This window comes from Lissotriton helveticus, chromosome 6 (assembly GCF_964261635.1).
Source record: "Lissotriton helveticus chromosome 6, aLisHel1.1, whole genome shotgun sequence".
NCBI lineage: Eukaryota > Metazoa > Chordata > Amphibia > Caudata > Salamandridae > Lissotriton > Lissotriton helveticus.
Genome location: NC_136067.1, coordinates 531,153,372 through 531,168,371, shown reverse-complemented (window position 1 = coordinate 531,168,371; position 15,000 = coordinate 531,153,372).

The following is a 15,000-nucleotide window of genomic DNA, read 5'->3' as shown; positions in this document are numbered from 1 at the left end:
AGTGGAGTTTTAAAACTGGAGAAGTAACTCCAGGTCATGAAGAATAGAGCCCTAGATCCTTTTTGCACTGATTGCAGCGGTTGAGATGGCAACAAATGCTGCACTGACTGCATTCCTTACACCAGCAACAATCTGCACTAGCTTTTTTAACTGTTAGCAATCCAACTTATTTAAAGTTTTTAATACTTATGGATACTAAAAATGTGCACCTTATATTGTATTATGTTCTTACGGTTTTAATTGAAGTTTCTGTATTGCAATGGGTTTAGTAACTGTCATCAGGTGGAGTTGGTCCCAAGTTGTAAGCATGTGACTGCTTTTATTTCCCCTATTGGCACTTTTCAGTTTAGGAGAATGCCTTTTTGGGGCTTGCTTCCGCTGTGTCAGCCTTTCAGCGCATTATGGAAAGTGTACTCAACGGTTTGGAGGATACTGTTGTCTTCCAAGATGACATTTTGGTTGCTGGCAAGTGCAAAAATTCTCATGACAGACAGGTCTCGAAAGTGCTATCTAGGTTACAGGAAAGAGGTATTGTAGCCAACAAACTTAAATGTGTGTTTGGTCAAGAATCCATAGAGTACCTGGGGCATCGGATTTCGGGCGAAGGTATTCAACCGAGAAAAGGCTTGATTGAATCCATCCGGAATGCTCCTTCTCCCAAATCAAAGGAACAGGTTTCTTCATTCCGGGTGTGTGAGTTTCGTTCCATATGTATTCTTAATTTAGCAGCTAAAACGATCCATCTGCTTGAGCTTCTCAAGAGGAAGGTAGCTTTTGTGTGTGAGCAGGTGTGCCAAGAAGAGTTTACTCACATTAGGGAGGAACTAGGAACGTGTAAAATTCTCACACCTTATGATCGTCTTTTACAGTGTATTGTGTCGGTGGATGCGAGCCTGGATGGTTTGGGTGGCATGATTACCCAATTAAGACAAGGCAAGGGGCATAATGTTGGGTTTGCTTCTCGTGCTTTGCAGCCAATTGAGGAGAACTACTGGCATTAAGCACTGCCCTGTGGCCTTATATCACCCTCAGGCTAATGGTTTAATTGAGCACATGAATCGCATCTTGGTGGAGTGTGTGCAGTGGGCTGTTTCTAATGATATTGACATCAAGGAAACCGTCCATAACATGCTGTGGGCGTATCACACTACTCCTACACAAACAATGGGAAAGAGTCCGTTTGGACTGTTGCGTGGAAGAGTTGCAACTTTTGACAGGTGTCCAGTGTGGATGAGAAAGTGGGTTTGCCTTTAAAGGTTGGGGGATTGAACAGTTCTATGTTTGTTTCCGCTAATTCAGTTTTGGGTGCAACAATACCACATCTGGTGCATCTTCTAATTTCAAAAAGAGTTCCTTTATTAACAAGATTTCTGTTGGCGATTGAGTTAAAGTCAAGCTTCCAGTTCAGTCCTCCGGTTAAGGTGGATGTCATTTCACGTTTTCCGGTAAGTCAAAGGAAATAATTGGTGGAATTGTTCCATGATTTACAAGATTCAAAAGAATGTGGTTCTAAAACTGAGACTTGGGAGTGGTGTTGGGGATGATGGTGATTTAGGTCAAGCTCAAATCAATTCTCCTTTGATAGGCAGGAGCTCTAGTAGAAGTGTTCCTCCTACACGCATGGATTTGTAGTCTGCATGGATTTGTAGTCCTCCTTAACGTTTGGACTTGCAGTTTCTTTCTGTTTTCCTGATGCCATGGCTATTCATATTCTTTAATGAATTTTGTTAAACAGATGTGTTTCTTTTGTTTTTTCTCTTTTCTTTTCTTTGCTTCCATCACAATGTTATCAATGTTTTGTGTCATTGTTCTGTATCCTCTATACCATTGCAACTTTTATGAAAGAAGGGAAATGTAGTTATCTTCTTACATTCTTGTCTTAGTTGTGATGTCATCTTATGAGCTATGTAATGTTGCTGTTTGAAATCCAGGGTCTGCTGTGACAGCTCCCAGAAGGCTGTAGAGACGAACGGTCAATAAACTTAGTGCTCTTACACTACCTGATGTTGTGTTATCACTTCAGTAACTATGCAAATGAAATAAATTCTGAATTCTGGAATTCATATACCCAGTAGAGCCACCTGTAGTGCCTAATATTTGTTTCCAGAAGCGACGTATTTGTGGACAGAACTACCATGTGTGGAAGAATTTGCCCTCCATAAAATACTTTTGTAGGCATAGAGCATCTCCTGCCCTCCCAATTATGTGTATCAGTGTTCAGGTGTAATATGTCCAATGACGAAGTTTTAATTGGATAAGCTGGTAGCTGGATTTAATAGCCACTTCCTTCACAAAGCTTAATGCCTCCTGCTAGTCCCCATCTTCCCTTTTCCCCGCGTCCTGTCCCCAGCGGTCCTTGAGATGTGTTAGTGTCGGTGAGTAGTCAAAATATCGTTTTTCTTCTATATCGAAATGACAGAATATCGATGTTTAAATATCGATAGTAAAAAATATTGATGTTTTAAATATTGATTGTAATATTATCGTTTTAGGTATGTGTGTTTTAATATTGATGTGAAAAATATCGACTGTCAAAATATCGTTGTGTAAAAATTAGTGGTGGGCGTAGCACTCCACTCCGCCCACGGAGTGGGAGTAGTGTTGCCTACTTCGCGCTACACAAAGTAGGCGTAGTAGGCAACACTATGCCCACTCAGTGGGGGGAGTGAAGTTGCCTGCCACCCGCCTCCCTCCCGCCCTCCTTTAATGCCCTTAAAATATTAAAAAACATTCTAAAAGTAAAAAAATAGACTTACCTGCGATGCGGAGTCCCGATGCTCCTTCTTGCTGGTATCTCTGCCGACTTCGTCCGCGCATGCGCATGTGTGAATTAGAAGTCTATTTTATTATTTTTAGAATGTTTTTAAATATTTTAAGGGCATTAGAGGAGGGCGGGAGGGAGGCTGGCGGCGCCTAGTGGGGCTACGCGAAGTGGGGGTGTGTGCGTAGATTCCCCCCCACTTCGTGGTGCTTTGCGTAGCCCCACTACACCCAGGGTTAATAAAAATGTTGATAATATGTAGTATTTTGTTAGTTTTAGTATATAATGTAATAGTTTTTTTATTATGTCATTTTAAATGTATTGTATATTGAATTTTTTTTATATGTGTTTTATATTTCATATGTATTTTTAGGAGCGGGATGTTGGGTTTATAGGGGATACGTGTGGGGAGTGTTTTAAAAATATATATTTGAAATGTAAAAATTTTTACAATTTTTATTACATTTTACAATTTAATTTGTATTTTTTATTTAAAAAAAGAAAATGGAAAAATAATTTTTGGAATGTGATGTTGGGTTTATAGGTGTTAACGGTGAGAAGTTAAAAACATATAAATATTCAAAATACAATATTTTTATTAAAATGTTATAGATTATTAAAATTACATAAAAATATTTTAAAATTTTGAAGAAAATTAGAAAATGTATTTTTGGATTTTGATTTTTTGTTTATAGTTGTTAAGGGTGGTGAGTGTTTTATTACAATTTGAAATTCCATTTAACATTTTAAATAAATTTAAAATTTATAATAAATATATATTTTTTTTAATTTAAAATAATTTGGAAAATGAGTTTAGTAGTGATATTTTTGGTTTATAGGTGTTGGGAGTGGGAAGTGTTTTAAAAATAGATAATTAAAATATTAATTTAATTTTTTTTTGCTAAAAATATAATTCAAATGTAATAATATTTTTAACATTGATAAAGAAAATTGAAAAATAATTAATTTGTTTTGTTTTAAATCCAGCTCCTACCCCAATTTAATGTAGACTGGAGTTTGAATAGTAAATTGTATTTAATTAGTGTCCAGTACCTTCCCCAATTTAATGTAGACTGGAGTGGGAATAGTAAATTATATTTAATTAGTGTCCAGCACCTACCCCAATTTAACGTAGACTGGAGTGGGAATAGTAAATTATATTTAATTAGTGTCCAGCACCAAGCCCAATTTAATGTAGACTGGAGTGGGAATAGTAAATTATATTTAATTAGTGTCCAGCACCTATTCCAATTTAATGTAGACTGGAGTGGGAATAGTAAATTATATTTTATAGTATCCAGCACCTATTCCAATTTAATGTAGACTGGAGTGGGAATAGTAAATTATATTGAATTAGTGTCCAGCACCTACCCCCATTTAATCTAGACTGGAGTTGGAATAGTAAATTATATTTAATTAGTGTCCAGCAACTATTCCAGTTTAATGTGAACTGGAGTGGGAATAGTAAATTATATTTAATTAGTGACCAGCACCTACCCCAATTTAATGTAGACTGGAGTTGGAATAGTAAATTATATTTATTTAGTGTCCAGCACCTACCCCAATTAGATGTAGACTGGAGTGGGAATAGTAAATTATATTTAATTAGTGTCCAGCACCTAACCCAATTTAATGTAGACTGGGGTTGGAATAGTATATTATATTTAGTTAGTGTCCATACTACCTATGTGTATTGTTTCTAATGTAAAAAGAATACAATAAATACCATTAATACATTAATGTACTTGTTATATTTTTCCATTCAATATGAGTTGAAAGAAACAGTAAACATATTTTATTATATTTTTATTTCATAGAAATATATCAATGCATGTATTTAGAAACATATTTTTGTACATTTCTTATCAATTTTAACATTTTTCAAAAATTTTAAATTGTAAAGTAAATTGTACAATTTATTAACAAATTATATTTCATACAGTGTTAGGCAGTGTATACAGTTTGTAAAAGAAAGTATACTTTTATTAAATATAATGTACATTTTTAAATTTTGAATACATGCTTTGGGTATGTATTAATATTTATAAATTAATATTGATATTTTAAATATTAATATAATTTGTTTTACACTGTTTATACTTGGAAACACATTAATACCAGATGTTTGATTATATAATTTTTGTAAAACATTTCTAAAGATTTTTGTACATGTTACTACTCTTATTTAATTATAATAATAAATATTATTATTTTCATAATATTTACTTTTATAATTTTACAACATAGGTATATTTTGTTACATATTTTAATAATAGTACAAACATTAGTGACATAGTATTGTATTTTTTACTAGTTAAGTAACATTTAAACAAATTAAATGATATCTCTTTTATGTTAACCTTTTGATTATGTTTTGGGTCTTTTATTTTGTAACCGCAGTAGGTCGTTTTGTGTCATTTGAGTGGAAGAGAAGCTCGCGTTTGGGAGACACTTCACGTCGCTAAAAGTAAGGTTTGTTTTATATGTTTTAAGTGTGTTTTATATTAATTTTGATATTAGTTTGATACTGTTTAGTGTAGTTATAAGTTAGTTGTTCGAATTTGGCTTTGTTATATGTTTTAATTATGTGTGGTGTTTTTACGTTTTGATACGGTTGTCTAGGCCTGGTTCAAGAGTTACTATTTCTATTTTTAAAGTATATTTAAGTGAAATGTAAAGTTAGTATTATTGTTAGTAAGTGTTTATGTGTTGTTTTATGTGGGTGGGAATGTATGTTATTTTGTTTTGCGTCTTTTTACTTTCAGGAGTTCTTCGTATCGGAAGGGGTCGTTTTTTGTTTTTTTTAAAGAAGTGTGCGTGTTTTATTAACTAATATATTTTTAAAACTTCTTAATATTATTGGGTTTTCCTGGAGTGTTTTTTTACTCTTTTATATATTTTCGGGTTTTTTATTGATTTAGGAAGGACTTTCATTACGTGGATTATTGTTTTTGGGTACAGTATTTTTTCATTATTTTTTGAGCAACATTATTTTTTCATTCATGGATTATGTTGGCAGAACATGGATTTTGCAGTCTTTTGAATACATTTGGGTAAGTTGTTTATTTTTATTTATTGTGGATGGGTAATGTTTTTTATTGTTATTGTTAATTGTTATTTTATTACAACTATTAATAATGTATGGATATATATTTATGAATTATTGAAATTATATTGCACACAATAATTATTTTTGGAATAAAATATTTTCATTTTATGTGCATTTCATTGTTGGATGTATTTTATTAGGAATTTGTTGGTGGAGAGTTTTGGCTATTATGTTTAAATATACCATTCCTTTAGTACTAGGGTACAATTTTACCTGTTGTTCTAAATATTTAAAAACAACAGGTGATGGACAGAATGCAGAACATTGTCATACATTCACCCCAGTACAGAGATCTGGGCCTAAATCCATCGTTTTTTTGCAGTCCACACCACCCCAGGTCAGACATGGCCATATGCAAATAGCCTTGACCCTGTGCCTCATGGGAACAGTCCAGCCCGAACTGCCAAGCCATGTTTTTCCCGGACCGGAATCAAGCATCCAAGGACCGGTTTCTGGCTAACAGCCGTCATCAGCCTGGATAGCTTGACTCCAGTGGTGTGGAGAGCATGGGACTCACGGCTGAGCATACCCATCCCACTCGGGGCGAGAAAGGCAAAAACAACAGGTGATGGACAGAATGCAGAACATTGTCATACATTCACCCCAGTACAGAGATCTGGGCCTAAATCCATCGTTTTTTTGCACTCCACACAACCCCAGGTCAGACATGGCCATATGCAAATCAGCCTTGACCCTGTGCCTCATGGGAACAGTCTAGCCCGAACTGCCAAGCCATGTCTTTCCCGGACCGGAATCAAGCATCCAAGGACTGGTTTCTGGCTATCAGCCGTCATCAGCCTGGATAGCTTGACTCCAGTGGTGTGGAGAGCATGGGACTCACGTCTGAGCATACCCATCCCACTCGGGGCGACAAAGGCAAAAACAACAGGTGATGGACAGAATGCAGAACATTGTCATACATTCACCCCAGTACAGAGATCTGGGCCTAAATCCATCGTTTTTCTTCACTCCACACCACCCCAGGTCAGACATGGCCATATGCAAATCAGCCTTGACCCTGTGCCTAATGGGAACAGTCCAGCCCGAACTGCCAAGCCATGTCTTTCCCGGACCTGAATCAAGCATCCAAGGACCGGTTTCTGGCTATCGGCCGTCATCAGCCTGGAAAGCTTGACTCCAGTGGTGTGGAGAGCATGGGACTCACGACTGAGCATACCCATCCCACTCGGTGTGACAAAGGCAAAAACAACAGGTGATGGACAGAATGCAGAACATTGTCATACATTCACCCCATTACAGAGATCTGGGCCTAAATCCATCGTTTTTTTGCACTCCACACCACCCCAGGTCAGATATGGCTATATGCAAATCAGCCTTGACCCTGTGCCTCATGGGAACTGTCCAGCCTGAACTGCCAAACCATGTCTTTCCCGGACCGGAATCAAGCATCCATTGACCGGTTTTTGGCTATCAGCCGTCATCAGCCTGGATAGCTTGACTCTAGTGGTGTGGAGAGCATGGGACGCACATCTGAGCATAAACATCCCACTCGGGGTGACAAAGGCAAAAACAACAGGTGATGGACAGAATGCAGAACATTGTCATACATTCAACCCAGTACAGAGATCTGGGCCTAAATCCATCGTTTTTTTGCACTCCACACCACCCCAGGTCAGACATGGCCATATGCAAATCAGCCTTGACCCTGTGCCTCATGGGAACAGTCCAGCCCGAACTGCCAAGCCATGTCTTTCCCGGACCGGAATCAGACATCCAAGGACTGGTTTCTGGCTATCAGCCATCATCAGCCTGATTGCTTGACTCCAGTGGTGTGGAGAGCATGGGACTCACGTCTGAGCATACCCATCCCACTCGGGGCGACAAAGGCAAAAACAACAGGTGATGGACAGAATGCAGAACTTTGTCATACATTGACCCCAGTACAGAGATCTGGGCCTAAATCCATCGTTTTTTTGCACTCCACACCACCCAAGGTCAGACATGGCCATATGCAAATCAGCCTTGACCCTGTGCCTAATGGGAACAGTCCAGCCCGAACTGCCAAGCCATGTCTTTCCCGGACCGGAATCAAGCATCCAAGGACCGGTTTCTGGCTATCAGCCATCATCAGCCTGGATAGCTTGACTCCAGTGGTATGGAGAGCATGGGACTCACGACTGAGCATACCCATCCCACTCGGTGCGACAAAGGCAAAAACAACAGGTGATGCACAGAATGCAGAACATTGTCATACATTCACCCCAGTACAGAGATCTGGGCCTAAATCCATCGTTTTTTTGCACTCCACACAACCCCAGGTCAGACATGGCCATATGCAAATCAGCCTTGACCCTGTGCCTCATGGTAACAGTCCAGCCCGAACTGCCAAGCCATGTCTTTCCCGGAACGGAATCAAGCATCCATGGACCGGTTTCTGGCTATCAGCCGTCATCAGCCTGGATAGCTTGACTCTAGTGGTGTGGAGAGCATGGGACTCACATCTGAGCATACACATCCCACTCGGGGCGACAAAGGCAAAAACAACAGGTGATGGACAGAATGCAGAACATTGTCATACATTCACCCCGGTACAGAGATCTGGGCATAAATCCATCATTTTTTTGCACTCCACACCACCCCAGGTCAGACATGGCCATATGCAAATCAGCCTTGACCCTGTGCCTCATGGGAACTGTTCAGCCTGAACTGCCAAACCATGTCTTTCCCGGACCGGAATCAAGCATCCATTGACCGGTTTCTGGCTATCAGCCGTCATCAGCCTGGATAGCTTGACTCTAGTGGTGTGGAGAGCATGGGACTCACATCTGAGCATAAACATCCCACTCGTGGTTACAAAGGCAAAAACAACAGGTGATGGACAGAATGCAGCACATTGTCATACATTCACCCCAGTACAGAGATCTGGCCTAAATCCATAGTTTTTTTGCACTCCGCACAACCCCAGGTCAGACATGGCCATATGGAAATCAGCCTTGACCCTGTGCCTCATGGGAACAGTCCAGCCCGAACTACCAAGCCATGTCTTTCCCAGACCGGAATCAAGCATCCAAGGACCGGTTTCTGGGTATCAGCCGTCATCAGCCTGGATAGCTTGACTCCAGTGGTGTGGAGAGCATGGGACTCACGTCTGAGCATACCCATCCCACTCGGGGCGACAAAGGCAAAAACAACAGGTGATGGACAGAATGCAGAATACTGTCATACATTCACCCCAGTACAGAGATCTGGCCCTAAATCCATCGTTTTTTTGCTCTCCACACCACCCCAGGTCAGACATGGCCATATGCAAATCAGCCTTGACCATGTACCTCATGGGAACAGTCCAGTCCGAACTGCCAAGCCATGTCTTTCCCGGACCGGAATCAAGCATCCGAGGACCGGTTTCTGGCTATCAGCCGTCATCAGCCTGGATAGCTTGACTCCAGTGGTGTGGAGAGCATGGGACTCACGTCTGAGCATACTCATCCCACTTGGGGCGACAAAGGCAAAAACAACAGGTGATGGACAGAATGCAGAACATTGTCATACCTTCACCCCAGTACAGAAATCTGTGCCTAAATCCATCATTTTTTTGCACTCCACACCACCCCAGGACAGACATGGCCATATGCAAGTCAGCCTTGACCCTGTGCTTCATGGGAACAGTCCAGCCCGAACTGCCAAGCCATGTCTTTCCCTGTATTGGGGTGAATGTATGACATTGTTCTGCATTCTGTTAATCACCTGTTGTTTTTGCAGTTCTAAATATTTATGTATTTGTTTTGTTTGTTTGGATGTCTTGGGTGTTAATTGAGTTATGGATTGTTCCATTCGGAACTCTTGGTAGCGTTGTTCCTTTTGTAGGCATTGTATACATTTTTCTAAACTAGGTTTTGTTCTGCCTGTTGATTGAAGGAAGGCATTATGCCAACCTTCGACTGCATTATTTGTTTTGGATTCGCCATTTAATGTACTTCTATATACATTCCACCAGGGTATTAAAAATTTAGGATTTCCTCAGTGGCCAGATCTGTAGAGTCTCCCCACCCATATATCCTCAAAGTAGTCCAATAGTGACCTTAGTTTAGCTTCATTTTGTTTATAAACGTTACTGTCAATTTAGATGTTGTAGTGTTCTACAACGTCTATTTCTGGGACATAGGCAAGCGCAGTTGATTTTTTTATTTGATAAGCAAAAGATGCATTTGTGGCATATTCTATGCTGAGGGGCCCATTAGGATGCCTGACATCCTTGCCCGCCCACCACCCATTTCCCCCCGCAATATATTACTATGGAGGACCGTGGCAGGCAGAAACACTGTCCGCCGCTTGTCCACCCTGGTCGCCTTGCGGCCGGGGCAGAAAAGGGTTTATATGGTGGCGGTGTCTATCAGACACCGCCAGCCATATTAGGATGAGCTTTTGGAGATGCCGGCGGGAATTGCTGGTGGGGGCCCGTTGAGGTCCCCAAGGACTCCGGGGTTGGGGGGTGGACATGGGGGGTACCCGTGCACAGCATGCCTTCCTGCCATTGTGGTTGGCGGTGCTGAGCGCACCGCCCGCCACAATGGTTGGAATGCTGGATGAGCCCACCACTGTGGCGGGCGCATCCTAATGCTGGCCACGGGACCCCCGCCCTTATGGTGGGTGGTCCAGATCACCGGTAGGATGACGGGTGGACAAAGTCCATCCGTCATCCTAATGCCCCCTTAGTGTTGTTTTCTGCATATTTCTCCTTAGGCACTGGTTGAAATGATAATAACAGCCCTGGATGCAGGTATGGGGCTGTACTTTAAGATTGTACTAAGCATTGATTGTTCATAATCTAATAATATTTTTTCAGAGGAATAGTCATTTGTTTTCTGTTTTATTGTGCTTAATAATTCTAAGTATGTGGAATTATTTTTATTTGGTAATAGCGTGTAAAGTAATAGTATCTTGCAATTTTGATATGAGCCCTGTATTTTCTATAATTGGAAAAAAGGTTTGGGACAAATATTAAAAGTCCCATCCATCATCCAATGTTTGCTTTCCTGTAGTTTTATTAGGTTATTAGAAGTGCCAAATATTATTAGTCTTTTGTCATTGCTTTCGTTTTCATGAATGACAAATGTTGTTTAAACGTATTCTTTGTTCAGGACTTAGAATGACTTCACTATAGGTTCTGGGAATTGGAGTGGTAGTGGTAGTTGTTTTTTTGGTTTTGTGAAATGGTTCTTTTCAGTGAAGCTACACTTGGCATTTGTGTGGTGGCTGTCTTTGGGATTTTGAGAATTTGTTCTTTTAAATTGACACTTGTTGGCTTTTGGGAATCTGTGCTGGCTTCTTTTATATTTTCTAATGCAGATCTTACTTCAATTTCTATTACGTTCGGCGGGTGGTTTTGCTCCCTAGTATAAAGTACAGTTGTTTCCCTAGTTGTTGCTCTCCCGTAACATTTATTTGAGTAACATTTACAACATTTCCAGTTCACTTTTAACCCAAATTGCTTTTTAGGTGTATAAGTGCACCCCATATAACACTGTAACATATTTCCCTTCTGGCTCATTATGAATTCAGCTCCTTCAGTCATTTTGCTGTCTGTTAATGTATAAAAAATGTATGTTATGGTTATTTAAAAAAATTTTGTTCTATGCATTTCAATTTAAATATAAAAACATGTTACATATTATATACTTACAACAAAAGTACATTTGTTTGTATTAATTGTTTTTTTTTTATAGTTGACAGTTAGTGCTTTTGTTTTACTTTTAACATTGGCTGATTTGCTCTATTCTTTTATAATGGTTTGGTAAATGCTTACTTTGTTATTTGTATCCTTTTTGGCATTATCTGTTGGTCTGTTGGTTGTTTGTTGTTTGTTGTTTGTAGATTAAGCTGTAGTGGGAAGAGAAAAGAAAAAGAAAAGATTCATTACTATTTGTGCTTTTTAAACATTTTAGCTATTAGTATTATTTAGTTTAATGTAATTGCTTACTTTTAATGCAGTTTCTTTTCTGTTATATGTTGATTTTCTTCTATGTGTAGTTGAAGTCCTCCAGAGTTTTCTCTCCTGTAGTTTTCTTTTTTTGGGTGTGGATTGTGTTTCATTTTTAACTGTTCATATAAGGATCGATTCCGATCCGGTAAAAAGCGCTCCGAATTGCCGTTCGGAGCGTTTTTCCCATGCGAATCGTACCCTGCAACGTCCCCCGTGCGTACAACAAAGTACGATCCGTACCGGAAGCTGGACTCCGTAGGAATCGTACAGGGACCGTACAAATGAAATCCCCGTACGATTCTCCCTCGGAACCCGCTGTACGCGACATCTGTACGGTTCGCGGCTGCTTTTTCCCAACGATTCGTGTTGGGCACGCGCCGTATGACCCTTTTTCTACGGGAGCTGAAAACAGCCGTAAAAGCAGAGTTCGCCCCGAAACAGGTATGGAACGGCCCCTCCCGGGTATGGTGCGTACCCCCCATGATCGCAGGGGTACGGTGCGTACCCCTACGATCACTGGGTGTACGCACCGTACCCCGCGATCTTGGGGTGTACGCACCGTACCCCGCGATCTCGGGGTGTACGCACCATACCCCATGTCTGCGGGGTACGGTGCGTACCCCTGCGATCATGGAAGGGGGACACACTGTTCGGTGTGTATGTGAATGGGCGCTTTTCCGTACGAATCGTCCTTACCTGATATGGACCGTACGAATCGCGTCCTGATACCCCGGCCCGGATCGTACTCGGCGAGTCGTGCGGTGTGTGTACGATTCATACAGAAACGGCTCCGGCTGCGAATCGTACGGATGGAAATTTTCCCGGATCGGAATCGACCCCGTTGTGTTTTAGAAGTTGCAATTAGTATATTATTGGTTAATTTGAATTTGCAGTGTTTTTATTGGTTAGTTTGTATATTTCAAATTTTTTTGAGGTGGTTAGTTTCCAAATAAGGAAAACGCTAATTAGTAGTATGATATGTATAGTTTTCTTTATTTATTATATAATTTAATTTTGTGGTATTGTTATATATAAAGTTAATAATATTTATGTAGTAGTTTTTGTAGTGATATTTTTATTATTTATGTGTTACTTAATTTTTTAATGTAGTAGAAGTGTTTTTATAAATGAATAATTATTTTTGTTATGTATAGTAATGAAATATTATTTTTGTCGTTTTATATTTGTATTTATTCCTATAGTATCTCGTCGATATTTTAAAATTTGTGATATTAGTGTTGTCAATAATGTTGTTTCCGATATTTTTTACTTTGGGGGTCATTAGGATGACGGGCGGACTTGGGGCCACATGCATCATTGTTGGTATTTGCGATTCCTAAATTGCGAAAATTAAGGAATCGCAATTTAGAAATCGCAAATACCTATGCATTAAAATTTCACAATTTCTTTTGCGTTTTCTTATTTTTCCTTATTTGCGATTCTCAATTTTGCGAATCGCAAATAAGGAATCCCTTTACATTGATTCCTATGGGGCTAGAGGTCCATAGGAATCAATGGGAAGGCATTCTCATTAAGGAATCGCAAAATGAGAATGCAATTTCAAGGGTGCAGGGGGGTCCAAAGGACCCCCCTGCACCCCTGAAATGTAACATGAAGTCAAATTTTCACACATACATGCCCCAAGGGCATGTGTGTGTTTAAAATGAAAGTTTCAAAAATGCACTTTTGTGCATTTTTGAAACTTTTCTAAAATTACCATGAAGGTTGACTTCATGCTAATTTAACACTTCAAATTTGCGAATTCGCAATTTTTTTTAAGATGATGCATTGCATTTAAGAAATCGCAAAATCGCGATTTCTTAAATGCAATCGCAATTTAAGAAATCGCAAATAAATTGCGATTTCTTAAATTGTGAAAAAGCCAAAAAGGTTAATGCATCCCAAAACAATGAATTGCATTCGCAAACGGCCGAATTTTGCGATTCGCACAGTTTGCGAATGCATTTCACTTTGATGCATGTGGGCCTTAGTCCGCCCGCCATCCTATCGGGACTAGGGACCACCCGCCATAAGGGCGGGGGTCCCGTGGGTGGTATTAGGATGCGGCCGCCACAGTGGCGGCCACATCTTGCATTTATAACATTGTGACGGGCAGTGCGCTCTGCACCGCCCACCACAATGCCATAAATGCATGTATGCATTTGCATACACAATGCAGCAGGCACCAAGCGGTGCCTACCGCATTGTATATGCAAATGCCCGTGTGCACCCCCTACCCCTCCTTCACTTTGGGGGCCCGCAGGGGGGCCCCAAAGTGAAGACCGCATGCCTTTCCGCGGCGGCATCGCCTCCACGGAAAGGCACCTGCCCAGGACCATCGTAATATGGCTGGTGGTGTCTAATAGACACCGCCACCATATTATTCCTTTTCCTCCCCAGCCGCAAGATGACCAGGGCAGAAAAGCGGCAGACTAATATGGCGGGGGGATTCGGGAGAGGATGGCGGGCGGATTGCCCCCGCCAGGTTGGCGGTGGCTACCGCCAGCCTGGTGGGAGCAATCCACCCGCCATCCTAATGGGCCCCTTTGTGTATCTTTTGTAATGGTGGTTGATATATTGTTATTTCGATATGTATGTCCTCGATATTAGTGGTATTGATATTTATGTATGTCGATATTGTGTATCCGATATTTTTGTAATTTTGTTGTTAAGTTTAGAAGTTCGATATTAGTGTTCTTGATATTTTTGTATCGATATTTCTGTAGGTTGATAATGTGTCTTTCGAAATTATGTCAGTGATTCGTTAGTGTCTCCTTCGCGTTTCGCATTAATGTGCCTTATGTCATATGTGGATATCAATATTTTGCAGATTCGCCTATCCAGCAGTCTCCTTTCTAATGGGGAGTCCTCCTTGGTCTCTTCTCTCTATACTCCCACTGAATGAGTGTTTTAATTCAGCCATTCGGTTTTCAGCATCTTGTGTTTCTCTTGTAGGTAATCAAAGGTGACCACTCCATTGGTGTACCATACGTTTGTGAGCGTGGGGATGCCTATATTGTCCCAGCCCTGGAAGCCTTTATGTGTGGTCATTTATCTCAGCCTAGTCCCTTCCCAGAACAGGGTGCAGAGTGCGAGCCTCTTGTCCCATTGCAGCTCTTGTAGTAGACTTTTCCATACTGCCAGGACCGTGCCTGTCTGCCCCCGTAAAGTGCATGCAAATAGCTCTGG